General features: G+C 49.9%; 1 long non-coding RNA gene across 1 annotated transcript; it reads right to left on the reverse strand.

Moving 5' to 3' along the window:
• Positions 1–7,280: 7,280 nt before the first annotated feature.
• Positions 7,281–10,963, reverse strand: LOC129508165 (uncharacterized). The gene is made up of 3 exons (XR_008664145.1): positions 10,470–10,963; positions 8,857–8,971; positions 7,281–7,592 (listed from the first exon to the last, which is right to left on the reverse strand). It is a non-coding gene; the product is annotated as an uncharacterized LOC129508165 (long non-coding RNA).
• Between the last annotated feature and the right edge of the window lie 3,480 nt (positions 10,964–14,443).

Genomic DNA, 14,443 nt, shown 5'->3' on the forward strand with positions numbered 1-14,443 from the left:
AGACACAAAGAGAGGCAGAGACACGGGCAGAGGGAGAAGCAGACTCCATGCAGGGAGCCCGATGCGGGACTCGATCCCAGGACCCCAAGATCACGGCCTGAGCTGAAGGCAGATGCTCAACCACTGAGCCACCCAGGTGTTCCGTGATCATGATTTTAAAGTCTCCTTGTGCACATGTCCCAGATTCTTTACCTAAGAGTGCAAAGGTTGGGACAGAGTGGGTGCCTTTAACTTTGCTGAAAGTACCCAATGCATTCTTTCAAAGTGACATGTCCTGCGGCCCTGGGACCAGCTTCTATCTCTCCGGCCACATCTTCGTCTAACACACAGAATAGTCAGGCTTTTTACTTTCTGGTAGTCCAATAAGAAGAAAATGCTATCCTCATCTCTTAAAAACAGCCTTATTGAGATACGATTCAATAATTCACCCATTTAAAGTGTGTAAGTTGGGGCGCCGGGGTGGCTCAGTGGTTGAGCGCTGAGCTCAGGTCGTGATCCCAGGGTCCTGGGACGGAGCCCCAAGTCAGGCTCCCCGCTCAGCTGGGAATCGGCCTCTCTCTCTCCTTCTGCCCTAACCCACCAGCTTGGGCTCTTTCTCTCTCAAATCAATTTTTAAAAGCTTTTTTTAAAAGGTATATGATTTGATGACCGTCAGAAGTATATTCACACAGAGTTGCACATCCATGACCCCAATCAACTGCGGAATATTTTCATTACCCCAGAAGGAACCCCAGCTCTTCTTAGCCATCGCCCCCGTTCCTCACCCTCCCCATCTCCCTCACCCTTTACACCGCTCTCCCTCTAGGTTTGATGAAGTTCTGGAATACAGGTGAGGTCCAGAGCCGATGACCAGGAAAGAATTCTTGAGATGTGTATTGGTGCAAAACGGTGGTTTTACTAAAGCACAGGGACAGGACCCGTGGGCAGGAAGAGCTGTTGCCCTGGGCCTATGTGGGTTGGGGGGTGGGGGTGGGGGCAATTACAATACTTGCAGAGTTGGGGGAGGTAAGCAAAAAGATTTTCATAGGCTAAGGAGGACCTGCGAGATACTGGAGGCCTTGCCATTGTCAAGGTAAAAATTGCTTTTCCCTCTAGCAGGGCATTAACATTAAGACAACTGGAAACTTCCTGAAGAAGGTCACACATATCCCACCCTGGGTGGGGAGCCCCGCTCCCTCAACAGGTTTGCCTGTCTCTTCTGGACATTTTGTATTAAGTCGAATCGCGCTTTCGCTCTTTTCACAGATTCCTATGACCTGACAACATAACCCTTTGCTTCATGCCTTTAGATTTCGAAATATTTCAGTATGTGGTTGGTGCCCATTTGAATTTGAATTCCCCTAATTATTAGTAAGTCTCATGAGGTTTTCATATGCTCATTGGGCAACTGGAATTCTTCTGGAAATTACGAGCTTACATTCTTTCATCCGTTTCTAAATAGGATTGCTTGCCTTCTCCTGGCTTATGTGTAGGAGTCAGTTAAATATTCTGTATATGAATCCGTTTTTGGTTACATATGTTGTGGCGATTGCTGGGAGGCAATCCTCCCTGGATTTCTCAGGGTTCCTGCACTGTCCAGACCTTTCTGAGAAACAGATAGTGACATGCTACAAAGACAGAGAATGCCCTCTTTCTCCCCAGACCCATTTTCTCTTCATTTTCCAAAGGTGATAAACCCAGAGCCAGTTGTTTACATTCTAAACGGTTGTAAAAAGCCAGAGACCGTCCCCTCCCATCCCCAGAGTGGATTTGTTGACATTGGAGAACAAAGGTCTCTCCTTCCACATCCAGGTGGGAGGAACAGAGGTGCAGGCTGCTTCCAGCCATGCTCTGAGACCCATTAATTTTAGGGCCCTTCCCCATGAAGAGTACGTTGAAGAATACATCTGGCTCTCAGTGTGTTGCCTGCTGGGAATTGGCACGAAGACCAATATGTGAACAAATAATTGGTTCTCTGATCCAGAAACTTCTTCTTTCTAGTGAGTATAAATAAACACATGCAGATATAAAAGCTGAACGGATATCTTCTCCTGGTCTTTTCCCTTGGCGTCTGCTATCTTCTTTTTTTGTTGTGATAAAATAGACATACGTTACATGTATCACTGTCACCATTCTTAGTGTACAAGTCAATGACATTAACATCTTCACAATGTTACACAACTATCAACACCATCCATTTCCCGAAATTTTTCATCTTCCCAAACTGAAACTCTGCACACATTAAACACTACCCTAACCTCGCGTGCCCTCTCCCTCCAGTCCCTGGCAATCACCGTTCTACATTCTGTCCGTCTGAATCTGACGACCCCAGGAAACCCTTGCCAGTGGGATCAGAGAGTATTTGTCCTTTCGCCACTGGCCTAGTTCACTGAGCAAAACATCTTCAAGGTTCATCCGTGTTGTAGCATCACCTGAGTTTCCTTCCTCGGCTTTTAATTGCAAAATGCAAAGAACAAAAATTTAGCGCCTTAAAAAATAAATAAATAAATAAATAAATAAATAAATAAATAAATAAACAAATAAATAAATTAAATTTAGCACCTTAACCATTTTTAAATGGATGGTTGAGTGGAAATAAGTAGGTTCACATTGTTGTGCAACCATCACCACCATCTGCTCCCAGAACTCTTTTCATCTTGCAAATCTGAAACTCTGATCTCATTGTTGAATGGTGCTCAGTCCCCATCCCCTTTCTCTTCCACTTCATTCCTTTTTTTTTTTAATGACAGAATAATATTATAACCATGGTAGGTACATATTGCTTAATCCATTCATCTGTGGGTGGACACTTGAGATACTTTCACCTGTTGGCTATTGTGAATGATGTTGCTTTGAACAGGGGTCTGCGAGCATCTGTTTGATGCTCTGCTTGTATATGCTGTCTTTCAATGAAAAAAAATTTTTTTTTCCAAATTTTAGCACAGTTCTTTTTTTTCACACTTTCCTTTAGGGTCTGTGTGTTTTGGTTTTTTTTTTCAAGAGTTTATTTATTCATGAGAGACACAGAGAGAAAGAGAGGCAGAGACACAGGCAGAGGGAGAAGCCAGCTCCAGGCAGGGAGCCGATGTGGAACTCGATCCCGGGACTCCAGGATCACGCCCTGGGCCAAAGGCAGGCGCTAAACCTCTGAGCCACCCAGGGATCCCGGGTCTGTGTTTTTTATATTCCATGCAGCACCATTTTAAAAATAATACCATGCTTGGGACGCCTGGTTGGCTCAGTTGGAGGAGCGTGCAACTCTTGATCTTGGGGTTGTGGGTTCCAGCCCCATGTCGGGTATAGAGATTACTTAAATAAAACTTTAAAAAATATACATACACCATGCTTAAAGATATCTGTGTCTATATTTATCTATATATCTATATCTATCAAGCTTGCTATATAGGCCTGCCTGGCTTCTGGCTCCTGTTGCTCTGTAATCGTAATGCCGAGGCTGTTTAACTCCAACCCAGTCTCTAGATCACCCTGCCCAAATCAGGACAGACAGAGGGCTTGCTGGCTGGTCCTACTCAAACCTCATGGCCTGGGCCCTCCCGTCAGCACTCCTTGGGCCCAACCCCAGCCTAGGGACTCCAGCCTCTTTTCTGATTCCTCTTTGCTGAGTCCTGTGTATTTTCATCTGCTCCTCTAATGAATGGAGTCTGTGGCTGACCGCAGTTTCAGGATCCATGTCCTTGTTGCACCCTCTGCCTGGACCACCAGCTTTCCATTGGATCATCTGATTGCCTGAGTCCAAGTCACCTATCAACCTTTCTCCAGCTGCCTGCTCTAAGGATTTTTGCAAGCTTCTCCTCAGGCCAGTGAGTCTTAGATGATCAGGGTTCGGGTCAGTGCCTCCTCCCCAACATTGCTGAGACTACAACTGGAGGTGCTGACATTCCTCATGTAAACAAACTGATCCTTACTCATTCTACCTTTTTTTTTTTTATACCACCTACTATGTGCCAAGCACTGCTTGGATACAGACAAGACCCATATCCTCATGGTGCTTACAGAGAGCAGACCTTAAATGGAGACCAGACAATAAATAAACATGTGAACAAATGAATGATTCTAACCTCTGATGAGGCTCTAAAAGTTACGAACAGGGTGTTATGCTTGAGAGTGAGGCGGCCATGGGGCTGCTGCTGCTGTGGTGGTTGGGGAAGGCCTCGTGGGGCAGGAGATAAAGGATTTCAGGTATAAAGGAGGTGAAAGAGCTGGAGAAAGAGCATGCAGACAGAGGCTCACTGTGGCCACAGGCTTCAGAGGCCAGCAAGGGATCGACATGCAGCTTCCTGGGACTGAGCCTCAGCTAAGGGGCCCCACCTCTCCAAGTGGGCCCGTCAGCTCAGCGACCAGCTCTGTTACCTCCAGGGTACAGACTGTGTGGTCCCCTTGGGCCTCTGGGAATCTCTCCACTGTGGGCCTCAGCCAACCTGCTTATGGCCATTCCCACCGCCAAGACATTCAACTAGATTTTTTTAACAAACATTTATTGAGGAGCTAAAAGGGGGCCAGCCCTGAAGATGCAAAAGCTAATAAGCAAAATAATTGAAGTCAGGGTCTTGAAACAGTATTTGTATACAAAATACATTCATAGCAGCACTGTCCACAAAAGCAAAATGGTGGAAATAATTGAAGTGGATGAATGGATAAATAGATTGTGGTCTATACATACAAGGGAATGAAATAAGATTCGAGGGGATCCCTGGGTGGCTCAGCAGTTTAGCATCTGCCTTTGGCCCAGGGTGTGATCCCAGGGTCCCAGGATCGAGTCCCACATCAGGCTCCCTGCATAGAGCCTGCTTCTCCCTCTGCCCATGTCTCTGCCTCTCTCTCTCTCTCTCTGTATCTCTCATGAATAAATAAAAAAAAATACTTTTTTAAAAAAAAATACGATTCGGCCTTAACAGGAAGCAAATTCTGACACAGGCTACTACATGGATGAACCCTGGAGAACATTACGCTCAGTGAATTAAGCCAGTCACAAAGAGACAAATACTCTATGATTCTACTTGTACCTGGAGTCAGCAAATTCACAGACGCAGGAAGTGGATGGGTGGTTGCCAGGGCTGAGGGGAAGAAGGAATGGGGGGTTCATGTTTAATGGGCGCAGAATTTCAGTTTTGCAGAATGAAAACACTTCTGCAGCTGGATGGTGGTGATGGTTGTACAACCGTGGGCATGTACTCAATGCTGTTGACCGGAGAGAACCCCATAAATTCTCCACAGGCAAGACTCTATTCAAACACCTGTACTAAGAGACTTGACCAGACCCTGGCAGGGCTTCTAGCAGTCGCAGCCCTCATCTCTGGGCCAACGCAGCCCCCACCTTGAGATCCTGTCTGGAAAAATTTAAGGGTGCCAAAAGAATTCACCCTTTCTTTCAGCTAACCTCTAATTAATACCTCCCTTTCTTAGAGTATGTGCTTAAAAAGAAAAAAAAAACCCTCAAATTGTCAATCTTTCCTCTTTTGAGATGAGTCTGCTACAACCCAGGAGTCTCTTTCTCTAGGACCTAAAAGCCATTCCTTCTATTTATTTGACAGAAAGAGAGAGCATGAGCAGGGGGAGGGGCAGAGGCAGAGGGAGAAGCAGGCTCCCTGCTGAGCAGGAAGCCTGATGCAGGACTTGATCTCAGGACCCCAGGATCGTGACCTGAACCGAAGGTGGATGCTCAATCCACTGAGCCACCCAGGTGCCCCAAAGCCATTCCTTTTAAATGTAATCGTCCAAAAGGATGAGCCCTCTGGTTCCCAGTCGCTAGAGAAGAGTAGAAGCCTCTGAGAAATGCAGTTAGAGGACAGAGCTGGCCCAACTACAAGTGCATTGAAAACCACTTTTACCACCTTTTTGTCATGTTTCACTTCCCAGCCCCTGCCTGAACCCCTGCTCTTCCCCACCTCCTCATTCTCTCTCTCTCTCTCTCTCTCTCTTTTTAAAGATTTTATTCATTTATTCATGAGAGATACAGAGAGAGAGGCAGAGACACAGGCAGATGGAGAAGCAGGCTCCATGCAGGGAGCCCGACATGGGACTCGATCTCAGGACCTTGGGATCATGACCTGAGCCAAAGGCAGATGCTCAACCACTATGCCACCCAGGTGCCCCTCTCCCTTTATCCCTTTATCTTTATTATTATTTTATTCTAGTTCCAGGTGTACAATATAGTGGTTCAACCAATCTATATGTTAGTGCTCATTGTAAGTGTACTCCTGACTCTCCCTTTAAAATGCTGGGTCATCCCTGGCAAATCAGGAGGGAGGCTCAGCTGCTTCTCCCATCACAGCAGTACTAAATAAAATTGTGAATAAGAAACGTTCAGCTATGTTTATCTTTGACGACTGTACACTTACACATGGTTAAGATGGTAGGTTTTACATGTGTTTTACCACAGCAAGCGTTCAATTAAACTAAAAAGTCATCACAAGAGGGCAGCCCGGGTGGCTCAGTGGTTTAGTGCCGCCTTCTGCCCGGGGCATGACCCTGGAGTCCCGGATTGAGTCCCTGCATGGAGCCTGCTTCTTCCTCTGCCTGTGTCTCTGCCTCTCTCTCTGTGTGTCTCTCATGAATAAATAAATAAATTTAAAAAAAAGTCATAGCGGGAAAAAGTTTATTTTATTTATTTTTTTGGGGAAAAAGTTTATTTAAAAAAAAAAAAAAGCAAACAAGGGGTTTTTATTCCAAGAGCTCGCCTTCCAGTAGAAAGAATACGAGGTCCAAGGAAGATCATGAGAAGTGTCATATCTGAGGTACAGAAAAGGGACAGAGGTGCCTGGAGGAGGGAAGGATCACTTCTATTGGAAGGGTGGGGACAGGAGCAGGAGTCAGGGAAGCAAGCACAGGGACCATGAGGGTCGAAGCGGAAGAGCCTGCCAGCCCACTGAATACCTGAGCCAGAGCTCCGACATGAGGAAGCAAAGGGATGCTCAGGCTACAGCAGGTGCTTCTACCTGGTTGGAATTGGCAAGGTTCAGTTGGAAAGATCTACCAGAAGGAAATTTTGAAAAGTAGCAGAGAATCAAATCAGAAAAGATCTTGACTCTGTTCTGTAGGCCAAGGGGAACCACTAATGGTTTTTAAGTGGGAAAAGGAGTGATTTAGAGTCATACAAAAGGCAGAGACCGTCAGTAGCCTAGTGCCATGTGCTAGAGAGCACAGAGGCTGGGGGAGGGTGAACCCTCACTAACACTGGGTCGGGACACCAGCAGGGGTGCACACCCAGTCACACTCAATTGCAGACACACACACCTCCCCCCCGCCCACCCCCTTCCCCCAACAAGAAGTGAGTACCTGGCAAGAACACTACTTTAGAAAAACAAACAAACAAACAAACAAACCAAAACCCACTACTTTAGGAGGAAGAAAGGTTTCCTTCTGCCCCAGCAACAGCCCAGCCAATCGGAGACAGTCACAACTCAGGGGGTGAGAAGCCACAAGCCTTGGAACTCCCAGTTTGCTCCAGTGGGATTTTAGTTTATAACAACTCCCAACTCCACCGCACCCTTCCTCTATGATAAAGAGGGGTCATCTCCTTGCCTACGGTTTTGCAGTGCCTTGCATGTCCCAAGTTGCAGTTTTCTTCTGTTTCCAAATGAACTCATTTTTTGCTGGTTAAAAAAAAAAAAAAAAAAAAAAAAGCTTTCATTTTGAAGTTAACAGAAGAAAGTTTGAGAGCTAAGAGCACTGTCCAGGAGAGCTGGTGGTGTAAGGGAGCATGGTGAGAAAGGCCGTGGCCCTAACACAGGGATGATGTGAGAGATCTGGAAGGAAGGCGGAGCCAAAAGGAATGCCTGGGCAGGACAGTGCTAGTTCCCGCAGAAAGATGGAATCCAAGAAGAGACCTGTATCTGGGGGTGAGCTGAGCAGTTCAGATTTAAACTGGTTGAGCTAGAGAAGCCAATGGGAAATCCATTAACGTAGAAGGCTGGTATTCGTTGAATTAATTAAATCTGCTGTATTTCTGAAGGTGGGAGGGAGAAGTCTGTGGTAGACTGGATAGGGTTCATGATTCAATAACTCCAGTCCCCGCCCACCCGCTACTGAGACCCAACCCCCTGGAAATTGGGTTCATACCCTAGATTGAGTGAGAGACACCACCACCAGCACTCCAAAAAAAGACAGAAACCACACAATAACTGTGTTTGTAGGAGCTGCACTGCCAGTTCCTGGGTAGGAGGGTTTGGTGCTGTGACTAGACTAGTGTTTCTCAAACACTGAAATAAACACAAGTCTCCTGGGAGTCGTGTTAGAAGGTAGATTCTGCTTGCGTGGGTGGGTGGGGCTGGAAGTTCTGCTTTCCGGCAAGCTCCCTCCCTGGTGGTCGCATGCTCAGCTCTGGGAATGGTACCTGAGTAGCCAGATGATGCTGGAACATGCTACTGAGATGCTGAGGAGGCAGGAGAGAAAGGCTCCCAGGCTCAGCCTCCATCCCGCAATGCCTCTGAGTTAGAGAAAGCCTCCAAGGCCATGTGGACAAGCAGTGGGAAGGGAAGACCTCTGAGGTCGGGCAGCTGTGGCTGTGGATCCCAGGCTCTGAGACCTGTGAGCTCTGGAACCCATGGCAAATTCCTCAGGGATTTTTTTTTTTTAATTAGAGTTCAATTTGCCAACATATAGCGTATCACCCAGTGCTCATTCCATCAAGTGCCCCCCTCAGTGCCCATCACCCAGTCACCCCAATCCCCCGCCCACCTCCCCTTCCACCACCCCTTGTTCGTTTCCCAGAGTTAGGAGTCACTCATGCTTTGTCACCCTCTCTGATATTTCCCACTCATTTTCTCTCCTTTCCCCTTTATTCCCCTTTCACTATTGTTTTTATATTCCCCAAATGAATGACACCATATAATGTTTGTCCTTCTCTGATTGACTTACTTCACTCAGCATAATACCCTCCAGTTCCATCCACGTCGAAGCAAATGGTGGGTATTTGTCGTTTCTAATGGCTGAGGAACATTCCAGTGTATACATAGATTCTTTATCCATTCATCTGTTGATGGACACCAATGAGGATGAAGATGAAGAAGAGGAAAGGTGAAAAGAGGAAGAGAGAATCAGACGATGAAGGAGAAGAGGATCAAAACCCCAAATAACTTGCAAAGAAAGAACTGCTCAGGATTGGTTGGACTGCTCATATGGATTTGGTAGCTGTTTAAAAAATAATAATAATAAGTAACTATGATACAAGCCCCAGGACACCCACCCACCCAAAGAGCCAAATAATAGTTCCTGTGACACTGCACCTTCCTCTATTTAGCCCTTCTTGGAAATTCACCACCCAGCTAGGGACTTCACCCCAACAAAATTGCAAGCGTTGTTAGGTTTTCGTGTCAGACTTGCTGTCTGCAGCGTGGAGAGCTGTGATTGCTGAGCCCGCCGTCTGTGGCTTCCAGTTACACCGAGACTGTAACGGCATTTTTACTTTCTGTACAACAAAGAAGCTTTGTAAATAAAATCTTAACATCAAAAAAAAGTGGAGGGGGGGATCCCTGGGTGGCTCAGTGGTTTAGCGCCTGACAGTGGCTCAGGGCGTGATCCTGGAGTCTCAGGATTGAGTCCCACGTCGGGCTCCCTGCGTGGAGCCTGCTTCTCCCTCTGCCTGTGTCTCTGCTTGTCTCTCTCTGTGTCTCTCATGAATGAATGAATGAATGAATGAATGAAAGAAAGAAATCTTTAAAAAAAAAAAAAAAGGGACACAGTAATGGCTACACTTGAGGATGGGAAGTAACGGAGGAAATAAGCGAGCATCCAGCGCAGCCCTTGCCATGTGCCCGGGGCTGTACAGTATCCAAAAGGGTTTTCCCTTGACATCCAAGAAAAGCCTACTGCACTGGACTTGTTAACAGACTGCGGATGGGGACAGGGTACGGATTCCTTGCTGGCACGCTGGTGAGCAGGGGAGCCAGCCTGTCGGGGTTCAGATTCTGAGCTCTACCCTTGGCTTACTGTGTGAAGCCCCCCCGAGCTTCGGGCTGAGTGGAGGTGGTAAGAGAGGCGCGGCGGCAGACTCATAGCAAGCACAGAAAGTACAGTGCCCTGCAGGTGGGGGAGCCTCATGACATGGGCCCATGGCTCCTGCTTGTTTTTTCTTTTCTTTTTTTTTAAGATTTTATTTATTCATGAGACACGGGGGGGGGGGGGGGGGAAGAGGCAGAGACCCAGGCAGAGGGAGAAGCAGGCCCCATGCATGGAGCCCGACGTGGGATTCGATCCCGGGTCTCCAGGACCAGACCCCGGGCTGGAAGCAGCGCTAAACGCTGGGGGGCCGGCTGCCCACCGCCTGCAGTCCTATACAAGAGGTTAGAGACTCCCAGAGGGAGTCGGGAGCCCGGGGAGGGCCGGCTAGCCCAGCAGCAGTGAATCCTTCCTTTCCCGCGGGGGGCACTTCTCAGCTGCCCTCCTCATCTCCTCCACGTCTCCTCAGGCTGCGGTGCTCTCCGCGGCCCTTTCCCACATGCATTCCCACGCGTGCCCCCTTCCCCACGCACCTTTCTTCCTCCACCTGCCCCTTTAGCGTGCATTGGCTATTCCCGCTCGACGTGCCAACATGAGTCATCATCCTTGCCCAATTAATTCATCCTGGAAAAAATGTAAAAGCTGGCACCCGTGAGCTTTTTTCCAATAGTCACTTTTGCCATGAGCTCTTTGCCTGCGGCCCCAGAGGTTTGTTGGAACCCGCCTGTCCTCCCCGCCCCCCCCACAAGCGCCTTCTCCCACAAGTGTGGGTCTGTGGGATCTTGCAAGCGCAGGGTGACTGAGGCCCCAAGACTCTCATAACAGGGTTTAGAGGCAGCAGCAACTGGACAGTGTTTAGCTCCGGATAGGAGCTGGAGAAGGAGGGGGGGAAGTCACCCCACAAGCGTGGGGTGGGGGGAGGCACGCATGCACACACACACACCCGCATGTGCACACACACACATTCCCTCCAGAAAACCCTCTTTGCCAAGCGTCTCCTGAGAATCAGAGTGAGCACAAAAGCTAGGAGGGAGTTCAGATCCTTCACCGCCCCCCCCCCCCGCCCCGTCCCCCCAGGCTCCAGAGAGAATCCCATGCAGGTGCGGAGAACTGGCCTTATTTCCAAGGCTGGCATCCTTAGGAGGGGAAGGTCAGAGTTTCAGATCCATCCCTGCTCAGAGGCTGAGGTCATTCTGCTACAGCCTGAATGAAACTTGTCTGGATTTTTATTTTAATTTTTTTAAAGATTTATTAATTTATTTGTTCATAAAAACAGAGACAGAGAGAGAGAGAGAGAGAGAGAGAGACAGGCAGAGGGGGAAGCAGGCTCCATGCGGGGAGCCCGACGCGGGACTCGATCCCGGGCCCCAGGATCCCGCCCTGGGCTGCAGGCGGCACTAACCGCTGAGCCACCCGGGCTGCCCTTGTCTGGATTTTTGAAATATAAATGTCATTGTCCCATCGGTGGCTGCAGTGCTCTTTGGTGGCTACAGACACGTATACTCCTGTACTGTACCTGCTGCCTTTCTATTCCCACTCTGAGAATGGCCAGCAGCGTTCATCGCGCAAACCCTTGCCCTTCCCGTCCTCCCACAGGGATGCAGGTTGGAGCCCCCCCACACCTCCCTGCCCAGAACCCCCCACCCCCGCCCCGGGCCTCTCCCTGTACCAGCAGAACAAAGCCCTGATCCTCAGCCTGCTGCGCGGACACAGACGACGACGTGCCACAGTTGGGTCCCTGTCTCTCGCTGTGCTCCCACACACACCCACAACAGGCTGAGTCACTGTCCTCTGAATCACCCAAGCAATTCCAGCCTTGGCTCAGACCACACGTCTACTCTGTCCCTATAAGGCTCTTTGTTCCCTGATTGAACACAGCTTTGTAAAGTCCCCACTATGTGCCGAGAGGGGGAGACTGCACAGCGACAGGCTGCTGAGGGTGCCAGACAAAGCCTCAGAAGTCCTGATGGCGTGAGAAGTGGTCTGGGGGTGGGGAGCTGGGTTCTGGGGGCGGGGGGTGGGGGTGGGGAGAGCAAGCCAGTGGGGACTGCGTGGGATGGAAGGGGAAGACCGACATCAGCCCTACTTACTACAGAGGCTTTCAATCAACTGGGAGAGCTGGACTTGTACCCATTTTGCAGAGGAGGAGGCTGAGAGCTCGCAGGGGGCAGGGGTCTGCGTGCTGCTGGCCACCATGCTGTGTGTCACTGGGAGGCCCCCTTCCGCCGCCTGCGCCCCCCTGCGAACAGACAGGGCTATAGGGACCAGGCCTGGCGAACGGCAGCTCTTCCCTTCTGCATGGCCCTTGGTGAGGAACGGCACGGGCCCTTGTTTCTAGGCCGTGCAAACTTCGCGTGCGTGTTGCATCTTGTCTGCCCAGCTGGCTGTGTCCCCGTGGGCAGGGCATAGTTTCATGCACAGAGTAGGCAGCCAGTAAATACCTTCTGAATGAGTAGGGGGATGAATGTACTCACAGCACCCGGTCTGCCCAAATCAGCTCTCCCCAGCACCGCCCTACAAAACAGAAAATTGTTCTTTCTTCCTTCAGGGGGAGTACCGAATAGATGACTGTGTGGCCCCAAAGAGGCTTGAGATCTTCAGATGAGAAACACTAAATATTGCTGGATGGGGCGGGGGCAGGGGGGAGCTTGTAAAATAAAACCTATTTCCTCTCACAACCAGGGTCTTGATTACTGTCCTTTGTGAAGCATAACGACTCATTTAAACTCATTTAAAGCAAAACAAAGAGAGTGGAGAGCAGAGAATAGAGGGGAAGGTTTCCTCGGTGTCGTCTTCTTTACGGTCCTTTGTCTTTTTTTGCAGCCTCTAGAAGGATTTCGGGGCGCTGGGCATGTGCTGCCCAAACCAGAAGAAACGCACCCAGCGATGCTCAGCTTAGAGCCCGCCCACCCCCCCCACCCCCCAAGGCTGGGTCACCAAAGCTCTCCAGCCGCTTCTCACTCAGCAATTAGGGCTGCTGGAGCTACACCCAGGCCCCAAGCGCCCTCCAGCTTCAGTCTCTAGGAGGAAAGGCTGCTGAGCACTGCCCGAATCTGCAGAGAGATTACAAATAATTGAGGGAGGTCTCCAGCTTGGCTCCTCGCCTTCCCCTCCGGGCGGGTGGCTTCGCCTCCCCGGCTGCCCCTGCGGAGTGGGAGGGGGCCTTCTGGGGAGACACGGACCACACCCTGCTTCAAGGCTGTCCTCCCAGTGGGGAGGACTCCATGCCCTCATTTCCTTCGGGAGCTTGGCTCCTTCTTACTGGTTTGCCAGTCTCCCTGCCTCCTCCCACCCCCTGCTCACTGTCCTACCTGCGCTCAAGGTTGAAAGCAGAATTCTCTTCCCTTGTCCCCTCCTCGTGTCACAGGACCCTCGTCCGTCCCCTGGGCTGACACATGCAATATGCAGCAAGGAGGGAGCTTATCTGAAAGGCCACCAAAGGAGGAGATGGGGACAAGAGCCTCAAATCCACGTCTGGAAGGGAAGAGTTGGGGGCTTTCTGCATGAGGGGGACAGGAGCTGGTGATCAAAATCAGATACAGGAAGTTACTAAGTAAAGGAGGGTTCATCTCATTTTGTTGGTCTCTAAGAGGAGGTGAGTAGTCCCAGCCGGTTCCAGCCGGTTTCTTGATGAAACCTGGAGTCCCCCCCCCCGCCCCCCAACAACCTAATGAGCACTTGGTTATCCCGAGCCTCAGGCAAGAATATTATTCTCAGAGGCAGACAGCATTCTGTGAAGAGGCCGAAATGGGGAGAGTCCCCGCTTTGCTTATCAGCTGTTGGCTCTCTGGTTACTGGTTTCGCTCACACTCTGACTGGGCGACCCACTTATTTCTGTGGTCAAACCCCTCTCCCCACTCAAGTGGCAGCATCCATTTGCACACTTGCCCCCTGAAAGCACCAGCTCATTGTGCCCCCAAAGTATCTCATTCTCTTCCCCCAAACCTGATTTCCATCTTGATGGGTTGGGCCACTGTCTACCGAGCTGCCCTGGGAACCAGAAACCCAGACTCTGGTCTCCTTTCTCTACAGCTACAGGGTTGCCACATGATCCCAGGTCTCATCGCCCCCATCCTGACGGCCACTGCCTTAGGGCAGGTGTCACTCTGTGTCTCACTGGCCTCCAGAGTGGCTTCTCAGTCAGTCTCCAGCCTCCCCCTCAGTCCCAATTCCACATTTTGGCTGAAGGGATATTTCTGAAATGCCAGTCCGATGATGTTCTCACCCCACCTAAATTCCTCCAGTGGAAATTGTAGGGCCTAAAGCAGTAGTTTCTAAACCTGAGAGCCTTTGGAAGCTAGAGATTGAGAGGAGCCATGAAAGGCTGAGTTAGGATCTCCAGGGGCTCGTAGGCAGGTAGCCCTGCCAGGGACCTGATATTGAAAATCACTGGACACCTGGGTGGCTCAGTGGTTGAGCATTTGCCTTCAGCTGAGGGCGTGATCCCGAGGCCCCAGGATCAAGTCCCATAATGGGCTCCCCGCAGGGAGCCTGCTGCTCCCTCTGC

Source organism: Nyctereutes procyonoides, unplaced genomic scaffold (assembly GCF_905146905.1).
Source record: "Nyctereutes procyonoides isolate TBG_1078 unplaced genomic scaffold, NYPRO_anot_genome, whole genome shotgun sequence".
Lineage (NCBI taxonomy): Eukaryota > Metazoa > Chordata > Mammalia > Carnivora > Canidae > Nyctereutes > Nyctereutes procyonoides.